At 47.0% G+C, this 17,951-nt stretch overlaps 1 long non-coding RNA gene across 4 annotated transcripts in view; it reads right to left on the bottom strand.

Annotated features, from left to right (window-relative positions):
- LOC123788394 (uncharacterized) overlaps positions 1–17,951 on the bottom strand; it is a 96,828-nt gene that overhangs the window by 46,266 nt on the left and 32,611 nt on the right. For 3 of the 4 annotated variants that reach the window (XR_015727873.1, XR_015727872.1, XR_006778492.2), the window contains one exon: positions 14,906–15,760. This is a non-coding gene — a long non-coding RNA (uncharacterized LOC123788394). Of the gene's footprint in view, positions 1–14,905; positions 15,761–17,951 lie in introns of those variants that run through there. The other variant, XR_015727874.1, reaches the window with a different exon arrangement.

Below are 17,951 nucleotides of genomic sequence, written 5' to 3'. Positions count from 1 at the left end.
ATCTCTTGATGCACAAGAAACTAGTGCCAGTTGCATCTAATAAAAGGAGCTGCCTGGCTGTGCAACAGGAACGTGAGGGGCAATTTTACTGTATTTGAATCCAAGAATTTAAAGAGTCTGTGGACATCTTACTTATTCAACAAATAAATCAATACCACGAAGACCTCCTCAGCCCAGGCCACCAGGTCATCTTAAAGCCTGAACACCCTCTTACTGGCATCTCTGTGGCAGGCTGCCTGGGAAACAGGACTGGAGGGTGGGGGCAGGTGGGACCAGAGCCTCCTTTCTGACTCACCACGCTGCCCCGGGTGCGGTGGCAAGGTCTCCTCCCTACAAAAGTAGAGATAATGAGAGTGACTCAATGGCGGGCACTCCGATGGGCCGACTGGCGGGGAAGCCATGTCCTCTGGCCGGCATCTTCCTGCACGCCTTTCCTTCTGGAAGGGCAGGAGCCACCCTCCAGACTCCTCCTCTGTACCACTCCCAGCAGAGACCCCATGCCAGGGCATCCCCATGGATGAGGGTCAGGGTGGAACGCAGGGTGCATGAAACATCAATCCCACAGAGGATGCACAAGAAGTTCTCCCAGCAACCCTATTTTCAAGGGTGAAAATTCAGAACAAGCCCCATGTCAGTGTGATAGGGGGATAGTTAAATAAGTCCAGGGAGTGGATAGACCTGAATGTGCTGGTACAGAATAATGCCATAACCTAGTGTTGAGTGAAGAAAGCAAATTGCAGAATAATATATATATATTATATCATAATATATATAATTAATAAATTATAACACATATGTATGATGACACAAAATTACATATATAATCCAACAAGGACACTTAGCCAGCAGAAAGAGGGAGGAGAAACTAACAGATGAATGGTGTTCATGCATAATAAAAGAAGAAAAGTAGTGGCAGATGGGCAAGCCGAATGCCAAGTGCCAGTCTAGTGGGGCTGCCCAAAAGAAGCCTGCCTGTCACACCCAGGAGACTCAGGAATCAGGACACGGGTGCTGTGGAAGGAGTTAGAGTGGAAAGCAGGAGCAATTACACCCTGCCTCCCTCCCCAGCTGGGCAGCAGCCTAGCTCATCTCCGTCATCCAGAGGAGATTGTCAAGAAGTTAAACCCAAGGGATGCTGGATATAGGAGCAACAGGCACAACAGGGTGGGGAGGGGGACGACTCAGCACTGAAAACCAGGGATTGAGTGAGAGTCGACTTGTGAAGGGCAAACCTACCAACCCCTTTCCCCCACACCCCCAACCACTGCCAGCCAGTCACCCAATGACGCCTGTCCTACCCACATGGACCAGGGGGCCATACAGTCCTCAGAAGAAACTAGATGACTTCAGAGAAACAGACCCCCCCCCCCCCAAAACCAAGCCCTGGGTCTTCCTACCACCCTGCAGTGAAGCACAACTCTACCTAAGCACACAGAGTTTCCAGTTAGACTTCCTTAGCACCCCTCTTGACTTATGAACAGATATGTCAGAATCACCCATTCTGGAGAAAACCCCCAACACAAAAGACAGAAACCACAACAAGGAAACAGAATAAAAGTCGACAATGGATAATGCACAGAGTAAAAGAAAACGTCAAGAACGACAATAATATCTTCAGAGAGGTGAGAAAATGGCTTCCATGAAACTAGATCAGAATTGTATCTTTTTTAAGGCAGAGGAGAAAAACTCTTAGAAATGAAACATGTGATTCCAAAATAAAAACGGACAAGACTTAATGGAAAGATTCGGTGGTGAGAAAAATCATCCAGAGAGAAGAATAAAAAGAGAAAGGACAGGAGCGAAAAGATGCAAAAACCAGGCGCTTAAACAGAAGGCCCTCTGCATGGAAAGCAAGCACAGAGGGGAGGAGCAGGAGGAAATGATATATAAAAATATCACAGGAAAATGGCCCTGGACCAAAGGACATCAGCTAAGTGCCTGTCAAGTAGCTAGAACAATAAAGGAGGAAAGACCCACGGCAAGACAAGTGGTGGTGAGATTCCAGAACTCCTGGCGTGAAGAAGGGGCTTAAAGGGCTCTGGCAGGAAGACAACAGGGCATGTATAGACCAGTGGGAATCAGGGCGGGGAAATCTGTGGAAGAGTGGGGCTGGGTCAGTGCAGGGCTGGGGGAGACTCGGGAATTCATTCTTCGGCTGTTTACTATTGAGATGCTTCTTCAGAGGTATAAGCAGTTGAATGTAAGAGTCTGGAATTTTAGGGGGGGTTAGTGCAAAGTTTTCTTCTTTTCTGTGTGTGTGTGTGTGTGTGTGTAGGAAGCCTCCCCAACCCCTTACCCATGTAACAACCTAGTGCATATCCTTCCATATACTTGTCTCCATGCCTATATATATATACACACACACGTATGCAAACAGATATACACATATACACACTTATATCTATATACAGACACACACACATATAAGCACACCCATATGTGTGACTACATAGCAGCACCAGAATGCAATTCTTGGACCTCTGTCTGTAGTGTTTGCACTGAGTCCAGGCTTCCCCAGACAGTGACTGAGCGGGGCAGGGACAGGAAGGCAGGCCTGTACCCAGGCCACAGGACTCCAAGAACCTGGGACTTGTGCTCAAGGACTCCCCATCCAGGGGCGCCTGGGTGGCTCAGTCGTTAAGCGTCTTCAGCTCAGGGCGTGATCCCGGCTTTCTGGGATTGAGCCCCACATCAGGCTCCTCTGCTGGGAGCCTGCTTCTTCCTCTCCCACCCCCCTGCTTGTGTTCCCTCTCTCACTGGCTGTCTGTCTCTCTGTCAAATAAATAAATAAAATCTTAAAAAAAAAAAAAAAGAAAGAAAAAGGACTCCCCATCCAAGTTGAAGAAACTTTTTTAAAACAGCACTGTGGTTCTCGGCCTGACTCTCTCACAGCCTCCTCTAGCAAACTCCCCATTGTTTACTCATGGGAATTTTTCCCAATAAACCTCTTGCAAGTCGGATCCCATTCTGGTGACTGATTCTTGGAGGACCCAAACCAACAAAATATATATATATACACAAATAGGTTTTTAAATAGTCATTTTACCTATATATATTTTTCTTCATCTTGCTTTTCTTACTCATCAATAGCTAATGAAAATTTACCACTGATATATCTCTGGTTCTTTCTAATGGCTGTCTAATATTCCTAGAAATGGAAATATGCACTATAACTTATTCAGCGATTTGCTTATGAGTGGACATACACTTGGATTCCGAGTTTGGACACTGTGGACAATGCTGCAATAATTATCATTATCTTGTATAGATATCTGAGGACAGATGATAAAGAAAGGATTGGTGATCAAAATATACTCACAGATAATTTATACAAGTTATGATATATAAAATTATTAACCTTATATAATAATTTTCATTGATGTTGCCAGATTGATTTTTTAAGGGCTATAAAAATGCACATTTCTATCACCAATGTTTGTGAATATCTCTTTCTCTGCAGGCCCATTAGCAATAAGTATTACCAATCCTTTCCATTGTTTTCAAGCGGACTTAACCATTTCACTACTAGTGATTCCTTGTGTTTTTTGGCTCTTTCGAATTGCTCTCCCATAAATTGCCAGTATTTCTATTGGGTCATTTATCTTTTTCTTGTCATTCTGTAGAAGTTCTTTGCACCCTCTGTACTGCTTTGTAAATACAGTTTCCACTTCTCTTTATCTGTCGTCTTTGTGTTATATTCTACCACAAAAAATTTAAAATTTTAATCTAGTTAAATGTGCTCATCTTTTCTTTCATAGCATCTGGGTTTCCGGTTATTTGTCAGAGCTTCTCTCCCCACCCCCCCAAGTCTTCATGATCCAAGAAGGCTGCTAGAGCTCTAGCCATCATCTGTATTACAGGCAGCAGGATGGAGAAGGGGACAAGAAGGGCACTCCACCTCCCTTTGAAAGAAACTTCCCAGAAATTTCCACATGCTGATTCCACTTACATGTCATTGGCCATGACTTAGTTACACAGCCATAGCTAGCTGCAAGGAAAATATTGTCAGGGCTGTCTTTGGGAAATGCAGTCTGCCACACCCACACTTAGAAAGAAGGGCACTCTTGCTTTGTGGCATTCAACAGACAAGCAGAGACCACACGCTGCTAAGGGTGGGCTGGAGCCTGGGAACCCACCTCTTAGCAGAGAAAAGGTCTCTCTCTTGGTCCCCACAGGCATGATGCTTAAGACGGTAGGCCTACTAAGTCACAGAGAGAGCACTGAGGAGGGTCTCAGTTCTGAGGCTTGCGTGAGCATCATCCCAGAGTGGCCACAGCTTCCAGAGGCAGCAACTCCGCCTGGAACACTCTATTCTCAGTGCCTTCCCCAGGGGACGGGCAACAGGTTTGTGGCTGGGTGGGGAATAGCTAAGCCTACTGGCATGCAAGGCCAATGGCTTCTGAACTCTGGGAAATACCACTAGGCACTTCCAGGCAGATGGGGGCTTTAGAGAATTGCTTATGATTCATGCCAGTCTGCCTGGGGCAGGGCGGGGGGAGGTCAGAGAGAAAAACATAATATTGGAAATGCTTTCTCATTCCTTCACTCAGTCACTCACAAGGCCACTTGTCATTTGCTAAGGGCCCAGACAGGGGCCAGTCACATCTACCCAGATATTTCTTGCGCGTTTTCTTCCTATTTTTCTGCTCTGTAGAAAGAGAAAATCACCCACGGAAGAGGTAGGTCAATGGACAGCAGCTGGCCACAAAAAATAGAGAGTGAGAAGTTCAGCCTGGAAGGAGCTGAGAAGCAAGATGCCAGCATGCCATGCTCAGGGTGAGGAGGATTCTAGCACACAGACTGCAGGCAAAAGCTGGTTCCATCTTGCCCCAAATGGGTCCTCTTCTCGGAGTCCCCTCACCTCACTAGGCTTTGCCTTTCTCATCTATAAAGTAGGAGGGGTAGTCCTGGGCCTTCCCCCTCGCCAGCCTTGAGAAGGGGTTGATCCAGGCAGTCCTTCAGTCTCTCACAAGTCAGAAAGCCCGTGATTAGCTATGCTGTTCAGACTAGCATGCTGTGCTATAATTCTCTTGGTTTTTTTTTTAAATGTCTTTAAGAAAAGTATACAGTACTATAGATTCACTGTTAAAATAACCAGGAAACACAGACAAAAAGTAGGCCATAAAAGAGAGAAAAGAGCCATTCACGTCTCAGGTTATGCTCTTACGACTTCCAAAATCTGAACATATTTTTAATAGGACCATAGTTTATATATGGTTCTGTAATCGCCTGTTTTTCACTAAACAATATATGCCATGAGCTTCTTTCTATGCCAATAAGCTAGCCTCCATGACACGTTTTCATGCTTGTCTGACAGTCTGTCGATGCTGTATTCAATTCCGAACACAGGATCCGTATAGCACTGATGTTTGCTTTCCCTCTGACCCAACAGGCCTAGTGCAGAACTGTGACGGATCCTCTCTTTATTTAAAATGTCACTCTTTTGTTCACCATGGACTGATTTTATCTGTTAAAATACCATGTCTCTTGACTCTGGTGGGTTTTGGCACCCGTTATGTTCTGCACCCAAGGCAAGAACCTCACTGGCTTCCCCCTAGTCCCAGTCCTATGTCACATGATGAGCAGTCCATACTTTGTATCCCTAATTGTTGGGATCCTAAGATTGTTCTGATGCTTTCAGTTTATTTGTCTGTATCTGCAGCATCCAGCCCAGTGCCTGACACCTGATAGGCACTCAGTCTGTATTTGTTGATGAGTGAATGCACGAATGAACTGGTGGAGGAAGGAAACACCACAATGATCATTCTTGTGGGGAAGGCCAAGAGAGGAGTGTGAGAGGTACAAGCCCTGATGAAAAGGAAAGCACACGTGTCCACCACACAGAGGCCAGGAGAGGAGGTGGACCAAGTCACGTGGGTGTGGGACAGCCATGTGGTGGGCCAGGGAGTTCTCTCAGTGAATGCACTGCACAGGCCCACTTAGAGCCCCCTTTGGAGGTCCCCACCATTTCCCAATGGAGCCATCACTACTCTGGCCTGGCCCTGGCCCAGACAGCTGGAACCAAAACACTGCCACGTCCCCACTGTGGGACTAGCACATGGTCACGCAGAGGCACCCACACCCAGCCCCAAGAGCCTCCTTCACACAGGCTGACTCAGGAGCTCACTTGGACACTGGGCTGCAAGCCCACTGGCTGGGCCACTTCTCTTGGGGCACCAGGACTGTGCTCCAGTGTAGAGCTGCCTCTCCACAGCAACGGCAATAAGGGATTTTCCCAGCCCTAAACCAATGCACGGAACTCTAAAATAACAAAGCCTGAATCCAAGAGAGGAAATTCTAAGAACATGAAATAAGTCAGAGCAGCAGAGGTGGTTATTTATTTTCCATGGTCTGCCTGGTTCTCTGCCTCCCTGCCCCCACCCCAAAGGCTGGGGAAGAGGTCCGGATTCAGATGTCAGCATCACAAAGCTAAAGGAAACCCATCTTCCTGTGTTTGCCAAGGAACAATGCTGGAGAGGCCATTCCAAGGCCTGCACTTTTCCTCTGTACAGAAGAATTTAGGTCCCAGGGCAATCCTGGGAGGGGGGCCTGATAAGGAATTTCTGCAAGTAAACATTCCTGTTCTATCACTCAGGGATGTTTGGGACATATAGGCTATGATCCCGTGCAGCCTCCCATGTGCACGCAGATCCGCCCTGACCCACCCCAGGTAAAGATCTAGCAGTGGATTTGGAGCCCTGGGCCACCCTGTAGCCGAGGAACTGAGAGTCAGGTCTCATCCGCCTCATCAGTTTCTATCTCCCAATGCTGCTTTCTGTCCTCCCCCTTCAGCTCCTATCAGGCTTTATCACTCCTTCCCTGGACTACTGTCCAAGCCCAGCCTTCCTGATCCTGACCCTTCTTGCTTTGTTCATCCTATCTTCAGCCAAGGGTCACCTTTCCACACTGCACCTCCCGGGGTGGTCCTTCTCCGCTCCAACCCTCCACACCTACAGCACCAGGTTCCCCAGATATATTCTGGGGCCTTCATCATGGCCAGTCACACCTGTCTTCTCTCCTGCATACTCCCCCTCCTCAATCGGGGAAGGACAAGAAAACAGGAAGTTCCCTGACCAGACCTATATCGTCCACCCATTGGTCAGGCACCTCCACAGAGATGAAGGGCTGGAGGACTGCTGCCCTTTTCGAGGCAGAAATGTTTGCCTTAAAGGGAACAGAAGGAGTCAGTAAATCAACTAAGGTGTTGAAAGACCAGCCAATGTTTATTGAGCACCTACTAGGTACTAGGCTTCGTGCCAGGTGCTTTAGGGGCCTTATCTCTGTCTCCATGATACTCCAAGGCAGCATGCCGCGTCCCAATTCTCTTTACACTCCTCACAGGCAAACTACTGGGCCTCCTGCAGAATGGGGCTCCATAAACCAACAAATATTCTGAAAACTGAGGTGGACACTCTGATCCTTGGTGTGACTCAGCTAGCCATCTGGCAGGCACTTTCAGGGAAGGCAAGCCCAGACTCTGCTGGGGAGCCACTTTGTTCCCTTGGTCTCCGCATACAAGATTCCCTGTGTCTAGAACACCCTTCACCCTCTTTGGGTCTAACTCCTATTGGACTTTCAGGTCCTTTTGCAGCTTCCCCTGGGAAGACCTCCTGGATCTCCACCCTAATCTGGGTTATTCCTGTGTTCCCTTCGGTGTTTCAGCAACTATCTCCAGGATCAGAATGTCAGCTCCTCAAGGTCAGGACATGCCTAATTCACCTCTGTGTCCACAGAATTTAGCTCAGGGACAAGCACAGAGCAGAGGCTCACTAAATATTTGTTGAATGAACGAAATGCTTACTCTTGGGTATTCAGTCATTGCCAGATTGGATCGCCTTTTTCCTTGCTCTCTCCAGGCCTTGCCATCGGCAATATGCCCTAAAGACATCCTAGAGTCTGAATTCCGGGCACCTTAAGGCTGGTGGCAGAGAGGGTCGGTCCCGTCTTCTTCTCGGTGCCTCAGTAAAAGGCTTGTGGTTTCCCTCCTTTCCTAAATCTCACTTGGTCTCAAAGTACCCCTGCCCAGGGCCTGGAGCTGAGTCCGCTCTGGCCTGACAGCCCTCAGGGCCCTGTCCTCCACCCGGACGTGCTGCTGGTTCAGTGCGGTGGCAGAGAGGGGGCCTCTCCCCAGGAGCCGCTGCTTGGCGTTCTCGCCGGGAGGGGACCGAACTTGTGCGTTCAGGGCGCGTAGTGAACACGCTGTTCACATTCCAGCGCCGGCCGGAATGCGGACAGGGGACGAGCCAAAGGCCGCATTCCTCCGGCCGCTATGGGAGCGCCGCCAGGGCTCCCGCCCCACCCCGCCCGCCCCCGGTCCCGCCTCCAGGCCCCGCCTCCGGGCCCCGCCCGTCGGCACGCGTGGCCCCAGCCCGTGCGAGCGCCCACTGGCGGCGGGGCAGCCGGAGGCGAGCAGGCGTCCCGACCCTCCACTCCCCGCCGCCTGTTCCGGCGCTCCGCACTTCTTCCCCCGCTCTCCAGCGGCACGCAGCCGGACTTAATGGGTCTGAGAATGCCCTCCTTTCTCTTCCCTGGGAAGCTTCCACCTTCCGGGCACTATATTACGACTCCAGGGCGCCTTTTGTTGCTTGCATTTCAGCAACCTCCCTACTCCACTATGGTTTTGGGGTTTTACTTGTTGCCAGTCAAATCGGGTGAAAACCAGTGGCTCTCCAGGGCCCTAATAGCAAAATCCCAACTCCAAGGCTACTTCCTCTCCTGGCTTCCCACCCTATACCCAGGTTGCTGGCCTTGACCTTCTCCAGTGTTCTGGCACCTCTGCAGGAACCCTCCACCCTTTCGTGTCATGTCCTACTCACAGACACCTTGGGGCCAGAGACCTAGATAAAGGAGCTGCAGGCCTCATCCTGGGCCAGTCACCCAGGGCCCACACAGTGACTTTCCCTGCAGCTCCTAGGAGGGCTTAGGGGAAGCAAGTGCAGCCCGTCCCTAGTCCCTGTGGCTTTAGGTGGACACTGTGAAAATTGGACCAAGCAGGTCTGTAGGTCTGCACACTGGCCCCCACTGGAGAAAAGCAGCATTGTCCCTTAGCGGGGGTCACTGCTACTGATGGCAGTTGAAGCCCAAGAAAACTGAAAGCCCCCAGAGGTGATGGTTTCCAGCATGGTGTAGAAACCACTCACATCACAGCATTCACACAACTGCACCAACATAAACACCACTGACACGAGTAACTAAAGAAGTGCTTTAACCCAAGACCAGGGCTGGGCTGTACCGTCTAAGTCACTTCCACCCTCCAGGTACTCGAAGGACAGGAGTGTGTACTGTTTACTTACTTCTGCAGAGGGGACAGGCAGCTAGCTCCCCAGATACCTGCTGACTGGGAATGTTGGACAGTGCTGGGAAGGCATGGGTTTTCACCCATTTTCTCAGTTTGTTGACATGTATCTTTCCTAGTGGGAAAGAAGTTGCAATCTGACATTGTTTGCCTACAGAAATTTGCATGTTTATCATCCCTCCACCAGTTAGGGACTCACCCTGATGTTCAATTGACACCTGGGAAGGCAGCAATGAAGCAAGGCATGCCTGGAACTTTCATTGCTCACCATCAGGGAGGGTTGTGAATGTTGCCAGGAAAGGTGGGAAAGCAGAAGCCAAACTCTCATTGGTCTCAGCTGCAGGAAAGGGTGGGGAGTCAGGAGAGCTGGACTGGTGGCCAGGTTTGAGAGCTAGCCAACCTTGCTCGGTTGGTTTCTCAGACTTTAAGAGGAGGAAAAGAGAGCCGTCCCTTCCTACCTGGCAGGGTACTCAAGCTAGCTGCAAGAGAAGCCCCCAGTAATGAGCATATTCATTTTAGAGACAGTTACTGAACCCAGGCCCTAGCCTCCCCGAGACACTGCCCACTGGGGGAGGCAGACGCCCAACCTGGCCTATGTAATGCCGTGTGATAAGCAACAAGATAGAGACAGGGCCAGGGTGCTGTGAGAGGACTGGGAGGGGTGCCGGGCCAGGCTGGGGCAGAGTGTGGGCATGATGGGTCTTCTGGAAGGGGCCATTCTCCGGTGAAGTCCTGAAAGAGCGGGGACTGGCCAGAGGATGTGGGGGCAGGGGGAAGGCTCTACTGGAAGAGGGAGCTCTAACTATTGCCTCTACTCCAGAGTCCTCTTTAGTATTCTGAGATCAACATGCCATTGTGCTGACTTTTTGCTAAAAAAAATCTCCATGGATTGTGCTAGATTGCGGTTAGATTGGTTTGCCTTTAAGCCTTGAGTTCTGAGGTCACTTGGTAAAGATGAGTGGGGTTATAATTTCCACTGGGCCCAAGCAGGGAGCTGGTCTCAGGGATGAATTTGCTTCAGAAACGTACCCCCTTTCCATGGAGCTGTTGTAGGCCAAGGCCCTCTTCACTGATGTGTGGACTATCATCTCACCCCCCACAACCTATGTATCCAGCATGTGTGGCAGCTCTGGGCAGGGACGGCCAGCTCCCACCTGCTGTAAATGCTCTGCTACACTTAGGTGAGTGGCTGACCCCTCTCTGAGTCTCACTCCATTTTTGTGCTTAAAATCAACAGAAGGCTACCAGGCCCTACCTATCCCATATTAAGAAAAATGAGTTGAAGTAATAACTCTTTGAAAAACTATGGTTTCCCAAAGTATTGGTATATAGAGTAATAGTTATTAAATGTGAGTGTGCTTCAGAATCACCAGTTGGTGGGGTTTGGGGGGAAGAGTTTGTTTAAAATGGATTTCATTCACAGATTCTGAGTGGGGAGGTCTCAAGTAAGGCCCAGGAGTCTGCATGTTTAAAATCTATCCTAAGGAATCCTAATGCCATTGCTCTTTGGGCTGCCCTTGGACAAGAAATGATACAGGCGAACTAACATCTGTTCTCAGTAAGTCCACTTAGAATGAATTCTCCCTCTGTCAAGGTTTGGACAAATCCCATAAGATTTTCTTTTTTAATCTGCCCCTGAAAGGAAGCATGCAGGGAGTGGAGCTGGGAGGGACACCCCTTTATCACACAAGATGGGGACATGTGCAGTAAACCTTGGGAGTCCCACAAAGTAGACATTGTCCAGTGAGCACAGAGGAAGGCCACATAACAAAGGGCTACCACCTCCCCCTCTCCCCCTCTTCTTCCTCCTCCTGTTACAGGAATTGGACACACATGAAGCAGACCAAAAGCAAACAAAAACCACCCGATTTAAAACGCCTCCACTGGAATCCGAACCAAATTGCAAAGGGTCATAGTTCCAATGTCTGGCACCTGAGCAGTGTCAGCAATAATCTTCACCGAACCCAGCGCTCAGGCCCTTACCTAAGAACTGTCAGGACAGGAATGCTGTCCTGTGGGTGGCCACACACACTGGCGATCGCCAAGCTCTTCCCATCTGCACCTTAGCCTCCAAACCTGTTTTTGCTTGCACCCCTATATATCATATAGTTGCCCTCCTATCACTAGCTACTATTGATACCAGGCAGTTCTTTTTGATATTGTAGCAAGGCTCATCATAAATGATAATAGATATAACTTGAAATCGTTTTGACAGGCTTGAAATTAGGAGACTTGTGTCATGTCAGATCTGTTGAGACTGTCATTGTTTTTATGTCACCATGCAGCTAAGAGCTTAGAGGAGAGGAAGTGACAGCTCAGTCACTGATCTGTCTCTGGCTCACTCATGCAGGTACTGTTAGTATTAACTCCGAACCTTGGTTTCTTCAGACAAATCTGTGAAAACTACTTGTCTGTGCCAAAGGGGTTACTTCAGTTAAATTATGTAATACACTCCATAAGTCCAGTCCACCAGGAACATATAAACCATACCGGGTCCTGGATGGTGCCCTACTCTTTCTTTGGAGCACAACTCATTCTTTGCTAATACAGGGCTACTGCACATATGACCCCATGAGGGAGCCAAGGCAGCACCAGTCTGGATATCAAATATTAGTGAAACTGTTTTCTTATTTTCAGATTAAAAATATAAATACATAAATAAAAGTTCTAGCATTTTCCTCCTGCACCTCCAACATCATCTTGCATACTCCAGGTTGGAGACCACTGACCTAACTGGATCCTGCCAGCCCAGGGGCCCACCCTGAGAGCCAGCCTTCCTCTCTCAGGAAGAGGACACAGCTGTTAGCCAAGCCCCTGAAAACCAGGCAGGCAGACCCCTACAACTGGAAGACATTCTGGCAGGCAGAACAATCTCATGTTCCAGTTTAAACCTCTACTTGGCATCTGCAACTGACAACCTCCTCGTGCTGCCTTGTTGGATTGGGGTTTTGGCAGCCTAAAGATTGTGCTGAGGACCATGATAAGGTGGGGAGGGCCCATAGAATTTGGGGGACTCCCTTAGGCTCTCTGGTCCAAGCTTCGACTGTATTCTGCAGGTCTGTGGGGGACAGCAGCCAGGTTCCTGGCGCGAGCGTGGGGAAACAGCAGCCCCTGGTGGCTAGGACACGCCATGCCCCAGAACCTCAGCATCCCTCCTACTTTAAGATTCACCAGACCCTCACCTTGATAGTCAAGTATCATGGTTATTTGCACAGACCTGGGTAGGAAAGACCTGGGTTTCTAGCTGGGCTCATCTCTGTGACCCCAGGCAAATTAACTTCTGTGAGTCTTAGTGTTCTCAGTGTTAAATGGGATAAACGGACCTACTCCTTAGAGCTGTTGCTAGGGGGTAAGTGAGATGATGAATGAAAACTAGTACACAGTGCCCAGTACATAGTAAGGACTTGTGCTATCATGGTGGTCATGATGATTGATGCTGATGCCTCTAGACATCTAAAAGCACCTGGAAAATGTCTCTAGGCACAGCCCTGAAGGGAGAGTGGGAGATCCTAAGGAGGAACTCATGGGTTTCTGTGCTAATAGATATGGATGAGCAGTGAATGTGTCCAAAACAGGTGTGGGCAGCATGAGTGTGTGCCCGGAGGTATGTGTAGATGCACAGCACGGTCACAATAGAAAGGCAGTGAGCTTCGGGGGATGCTCAGTGCATATCGCAGAAGGGAGCAGTGGTGACAAAGGGGAAGCCAGTGTCACTTAGTCCTGTAATCACACTGCAGAATTAAACTCTGAGAGAGGATAAGAGTTTATTAACTCAAACAACAATTACCTATCGATCATCTACAATGTGCTGGGCAGAGTTAACAAAATTGAACAAATACCCATCACAAGACATTTTCAAATAGAGATAGACCAGTGCTGGTTCTTACCCAGTGGGGATGGTGGGCGCCAGTCTAGACTAGTGGTCTGCAGACTGATCATTATATCCCCTGCAGTCACCAGGACAAAATAATTGGAAGTGCACAAACCCAGGCCCTGGCAGAGTAAGGATTCTTCTACTCAGGTGGCCTGCCAGAGGTGTGGCATAATTCAGCTCTTTGGAATGTGCTTGGGCCTGCATGGTCCAGAACAAGCCAGAAAAAATGTATGAAGGGCACTGTCTCAACCCCTGCTTCATCACTGGGACTCCCTTCAACTGAAATCCAGTTCTATGAAAAGCTAGCAACCTCTGAGAGTTCCCCAGCTTTCTCCTCACCACCTTCAGAAGGGGATGTGGGCCTCGCCTAGGTTTGCTAATGGAGGAGGAGAGAGGAGCTGGTGGCCCAGAGAGGTACACAGGATCTGCCAACCCTGGTAGGGCCCCTATGGGACTCTTAGTCCTTCCACAGTCTGGAAGAACTTACACATTTGTCCAGATGAACTGAAAGATCAAAAGGCATGGACCATTTGTTCCTGTGCTCCGCATCCTGCCCCTAAATTACCTCTGATTTACAGATATTCATCTTAACACCCTTGAGAGGCACACTGAGCTTACAGTACTTCCTGCTTAAAGTACTTTTTTTTTTTTAAGAGTTTATTTATTTATTTGACAGAGATAGAGACAGCCAGCGAGAGAGGGAACACAAGCAGGGGGAGTGGGAGAGGAAGAAGCAGGACCATAGTGGAGGAGCCTGATGTGGGGCTCAATCCCAGAACACCGGGATCACGCCCTGAGCCGAAGGCAGACGCTTTAACCGCTGTGCCACCCAGGCGCCCCGCTTAAAGTACTTCTTAAACACCTACTATGTGTTGGGCAGGGTTAACAAAATTAGGGTCAGAGAAGGATGGGTGCTGAGGTCGGGGAATCTCCTGCCCAGGCTGAAGCTTCCTCTTCTCTTGACTTGGGCTTTTTTTTCTCTCCCACCCATCTTACCCCATTTGCCCTGCCAGCAGCACTGAGGGCCTGCCTTTGGCCAGCTTTTGCCTTCTTCAAGCAGGAACCATCACATATTCTCTCTGCCCCTAGCATCACCATTCAAGATAAATGCAAAATTATTGGTGCTTCAATGTTTCTGCTTTCTTGCTAGTTTGAAAACTAACACTGCTACAGAATTATACTTCTCCTGCAAAGGTCCAAGATAGCTGTTCAGCTTGGAGATGGGCTCGGGTGGGAGACAGGCTGGGAACCATGTACTATTGAAAACGTTTCTATAGAGATGTTCTGAGGTCAAACAACAAAGTCCTAACGCTCCAAGTCCAGGATTGCTGTGGATCTGTTTTTCTGTTCCCAGGCCCCCAGCCTTTTCTTGCCTCTTTTCTCTCCCTAACATGCTGGTCCTGTCTTTCTTGGCTCTGTTCTCAAACCTCAAGAAGGAGAGAAACAAAGGAAGAAGCCAATCCATGGAAAAGGGCTCTTCCAAATTCAAGTCTTTTATAATTCCTTTTGGAGGGTTTAGAAGGCTTTAGTTGAAGGTACATATAAAACTAAGCCAAATCTTTTTTTAAGGTAATTATTAACTTCAGGAAAAAAAGAGACGAAGAAAACATAACCATAATGAACTCTTTGGCTCAGCCATAAACTATACTCATATTTATCCCCCCAAAAGTAAAATAATGTAACAAAAAATTTGGTCATAGCAATCACAGCAGGATGGAGAGAACGACGGTCTGGGCAAGGAGGTGGTATTAGTGCTAATCATTTACCTTCTATAATACGAAGTCAAAAGATAATGTCTAGAGTTGAGAAATACAGAAGTACGTACCAGAAAAAAATAGCTAAAAGGTTTAGGAAAGGGTATCAGGAGCAAGAAACTGCAAGACAGTGCTATCTGTAAACCGTAAAGCCATATTTTATTTATAAAATAACCTTCAAGCACTGCTTCGATTTTTGAAAATAATGGAAAAATTTTAAACACAAGCTGAATGTGGCAAGATAAAGTTGAAAAACATTTCCTTTAAAACAGAGTAAAAACCAACAGATGGAACATATGAGATAAAAATGACACAAGAACAAATCTAGATGTCTGGATGCAGGATAAAGACAGAGAAGACAGCGGGAGGAGACAGTTGAGGAAGTAACCAAAGGACATTCTCCTGACGCAAAGAAAAACACAAATCATCTGAGCAAGGGTCCACAGAGGCCAGGAACATGAATGGGGAGTTAAGGAAAAGAAATTCAGATGGCCAATAAACACAGGAAACAATACTAAACCAAACATTCAGCTAAAAAAATACATAGGAAAACACTGATGTTTTTGTTTATCCCAACTGGCGATACTTAGAAATCCTGATAATACGTAGTACTAGTAAGTGAATGAGAATTGGATGTTATTTAGAATGCAAACGTTTTTTATCGGGGAAACTGGCAAAATATGATCAAAATTTAAAATCTCCTTACTCAGGGTGCCTGGGTGGCTCAGTAGGTTAGGTGTCTGACTGTTGATTTCAGCTCAGGTCATGATCTCAGGTTCGTTGAATCTGGCTCCACGCTCAGTGGGGAGTTTGCTTGTCCCTCTCCCTTTAGTCTTGCTATTAAATAAATAAATAAATAAATAAATAAATAAATAAATAAATAAATAAAATCTTTTAAAATAAATAAATAAAATGTCCTTGCTCACTATTCCAGCAATGTCACTACTAGGAATTTCTTCCTCGCATATACTCACTAAAGCATGTCAAGATATTGATAATGGTTCTAAGTTGTTTAACTGCAGTATTGTTTACAGCAATGTAAAACTTGAAATGATCTAAATTTCCATCAACAAGGTACTGGTTAGGTGAATGATGATACAGCTACGAGTGGAATGAGGGAAAGCTGACTATGTGAAGTGAAAAAGAACTGTTTTCACTCTTTGCATGATATTGTATTATTTTATGCTTTAAAAAATGTTAACTGGAGTCATCTGGTATTATTGCCATCTTTGTTTTCCTCGTGATACATTTTGGCATTAAATCAAATACATGTATTGTTTTGGTTTTGTGTTGTTTTAAGGGACACACAGAGGGCCAATGAGTGAGTATACTAAAAAAATATCACATTTAAGTGCACTTGGATAAAACTTCAGAACTGAAAGCATAAAAAGAAAAATCATATAAACTTCCAGAAAGAAAAACCAGCTTACATATGAAGAAACAGCCATCAGATCTTGCAGGGAAATTAATTTGAATCTGGAATTCTACAGCCAGCCAAATTACTACCCAAGTGAAGATACAATAAAGACATTTTCAAAAATCCAGGGAGTCAGAAAATTTACCATTCATGCATAGTCTATGAAGAAATCACTCAGGAAGATGTCCCACTAAAACAAAGTAATTAAAAAAATATGTGAAATTTGTTTAAAAAAGTGGATGCTGAGTATAAGAAGAAACATAAAGATAGAAAGAAAATGAACTCATACTAGCTTGAACTTTGATGCCTGGAACGTTCTCCTTTGACCTACAAACATTTAGTAATCTAAGGCTGTTTCATTCTTAAGAGCTCCAGTCACAGGGCTTGATTCTGCAGCAAACAATATTTACACAATTATAACATTGTAATTATATGTTACAATAATGTGATTTATATGGGGTTTAATATCTTAGACTCAATCTGTAGACAAAACATGCAACGAAATGAACAGAACAGAATGTAAATATTATAAACCTTGACAAAGTAGAAGGGAAAATCTGCTGAAAGCCAGGAAACTAAATTCTCTAAATTCCTTTAGCTGCAATTAGTATGGCAAAAGCCAGGCCTGGCTGATTAGAGTTTAGGGTTCCATTAAATGCAAAACTGGGGTAAGAGCCCAGGCCAGATGTAAAGGAAGTGGCTCCAGTGACATACTGAAACTGTCTTTAACTGCTCCCTAGAGCTGATTGTCTTCCTTTCTCTCCAACTCCTCATTGGTGTTGTGTTGTTAGCTTGAAATTAGCCATACTGGGAATATTTACACCACAGATATGGTCACACTCTATACATGAGGGCTTTTTGTCCTCCCAGAGAGCCCATTGTTAAATATTTACCAGCATACCGGTTGGAAAGCCTGAGTCTCTGGCCTGAGGATTGTAAGAGGAAAAAGAGGAGGAAGGTGGTGAAACCCTCAGGGTTAGATGGACCGTGGGGGAAACCAGTGGCATTCTTAGACAGTGAAATCTTCCAAGGCCAAAAGTAACTACTATCTTGGAACTATTCAACTCTGCTAGTACAGCCCCAAAGCAGCCATAGACAATATCTACATGAATAAGTGTGGCTGTGCTCTAATAAAACTTTTATTTTTGAGAGAGAGAGAGAGAGCACACTCAAGAGCATGTGCGAGTGGACGGAGGGGAGGGGTGGAGGGAGAAGGAGAGAATCTTAAGCAGTCTCCCCACACGGCCAGAGCCCCATGCAGATCTCCACCTCACAACCCTGAGATCATGACCTGAGCCGAAATCAAGAGTCAGATGCGTAACTAACTGAGCCACCCAGGTACCCCTAAAATTTCTATTTATGAGACAGGTGGCTAGCCCATGGGCCATATAGTTTGACAACCTGTCATCCAAGACAAACCCCACAGGAGGGCACTTCAGACATGGCACAGAAAAATGGCTCAGCAGTCACAGTTGGAGTTAGCTGGATAGCTGGATATTTGAGCCAGAGGTCACGTCTCTGGCTCCTCATGGCTTCCAAGTGGCTTGCAAGGGATCCAGAAGTTCCTGTATCCCAGGTGAAGGGACACAAAGGTGCTCTATCAGATAGGAT

The sequence above is a fragment of the Ursus americanus genome, chromosome 20 (assembly GCF_024610735.1).
Source record: "Ursus americanus isolate L20-20 chromosome 20, mUrsAme1.1.p, whole genome shotgun sequence".
NCBI lineage: Eukaryota > Metazoa > Chordata > Mammalia > Carnivora > Ursidae > Ursus > Ursus americanus.
The sequence above is the reverse complement of the archived record's forward strand: the minus strand, read 5'-3'. Positions and strand labels throughout refer to the sequence as shown.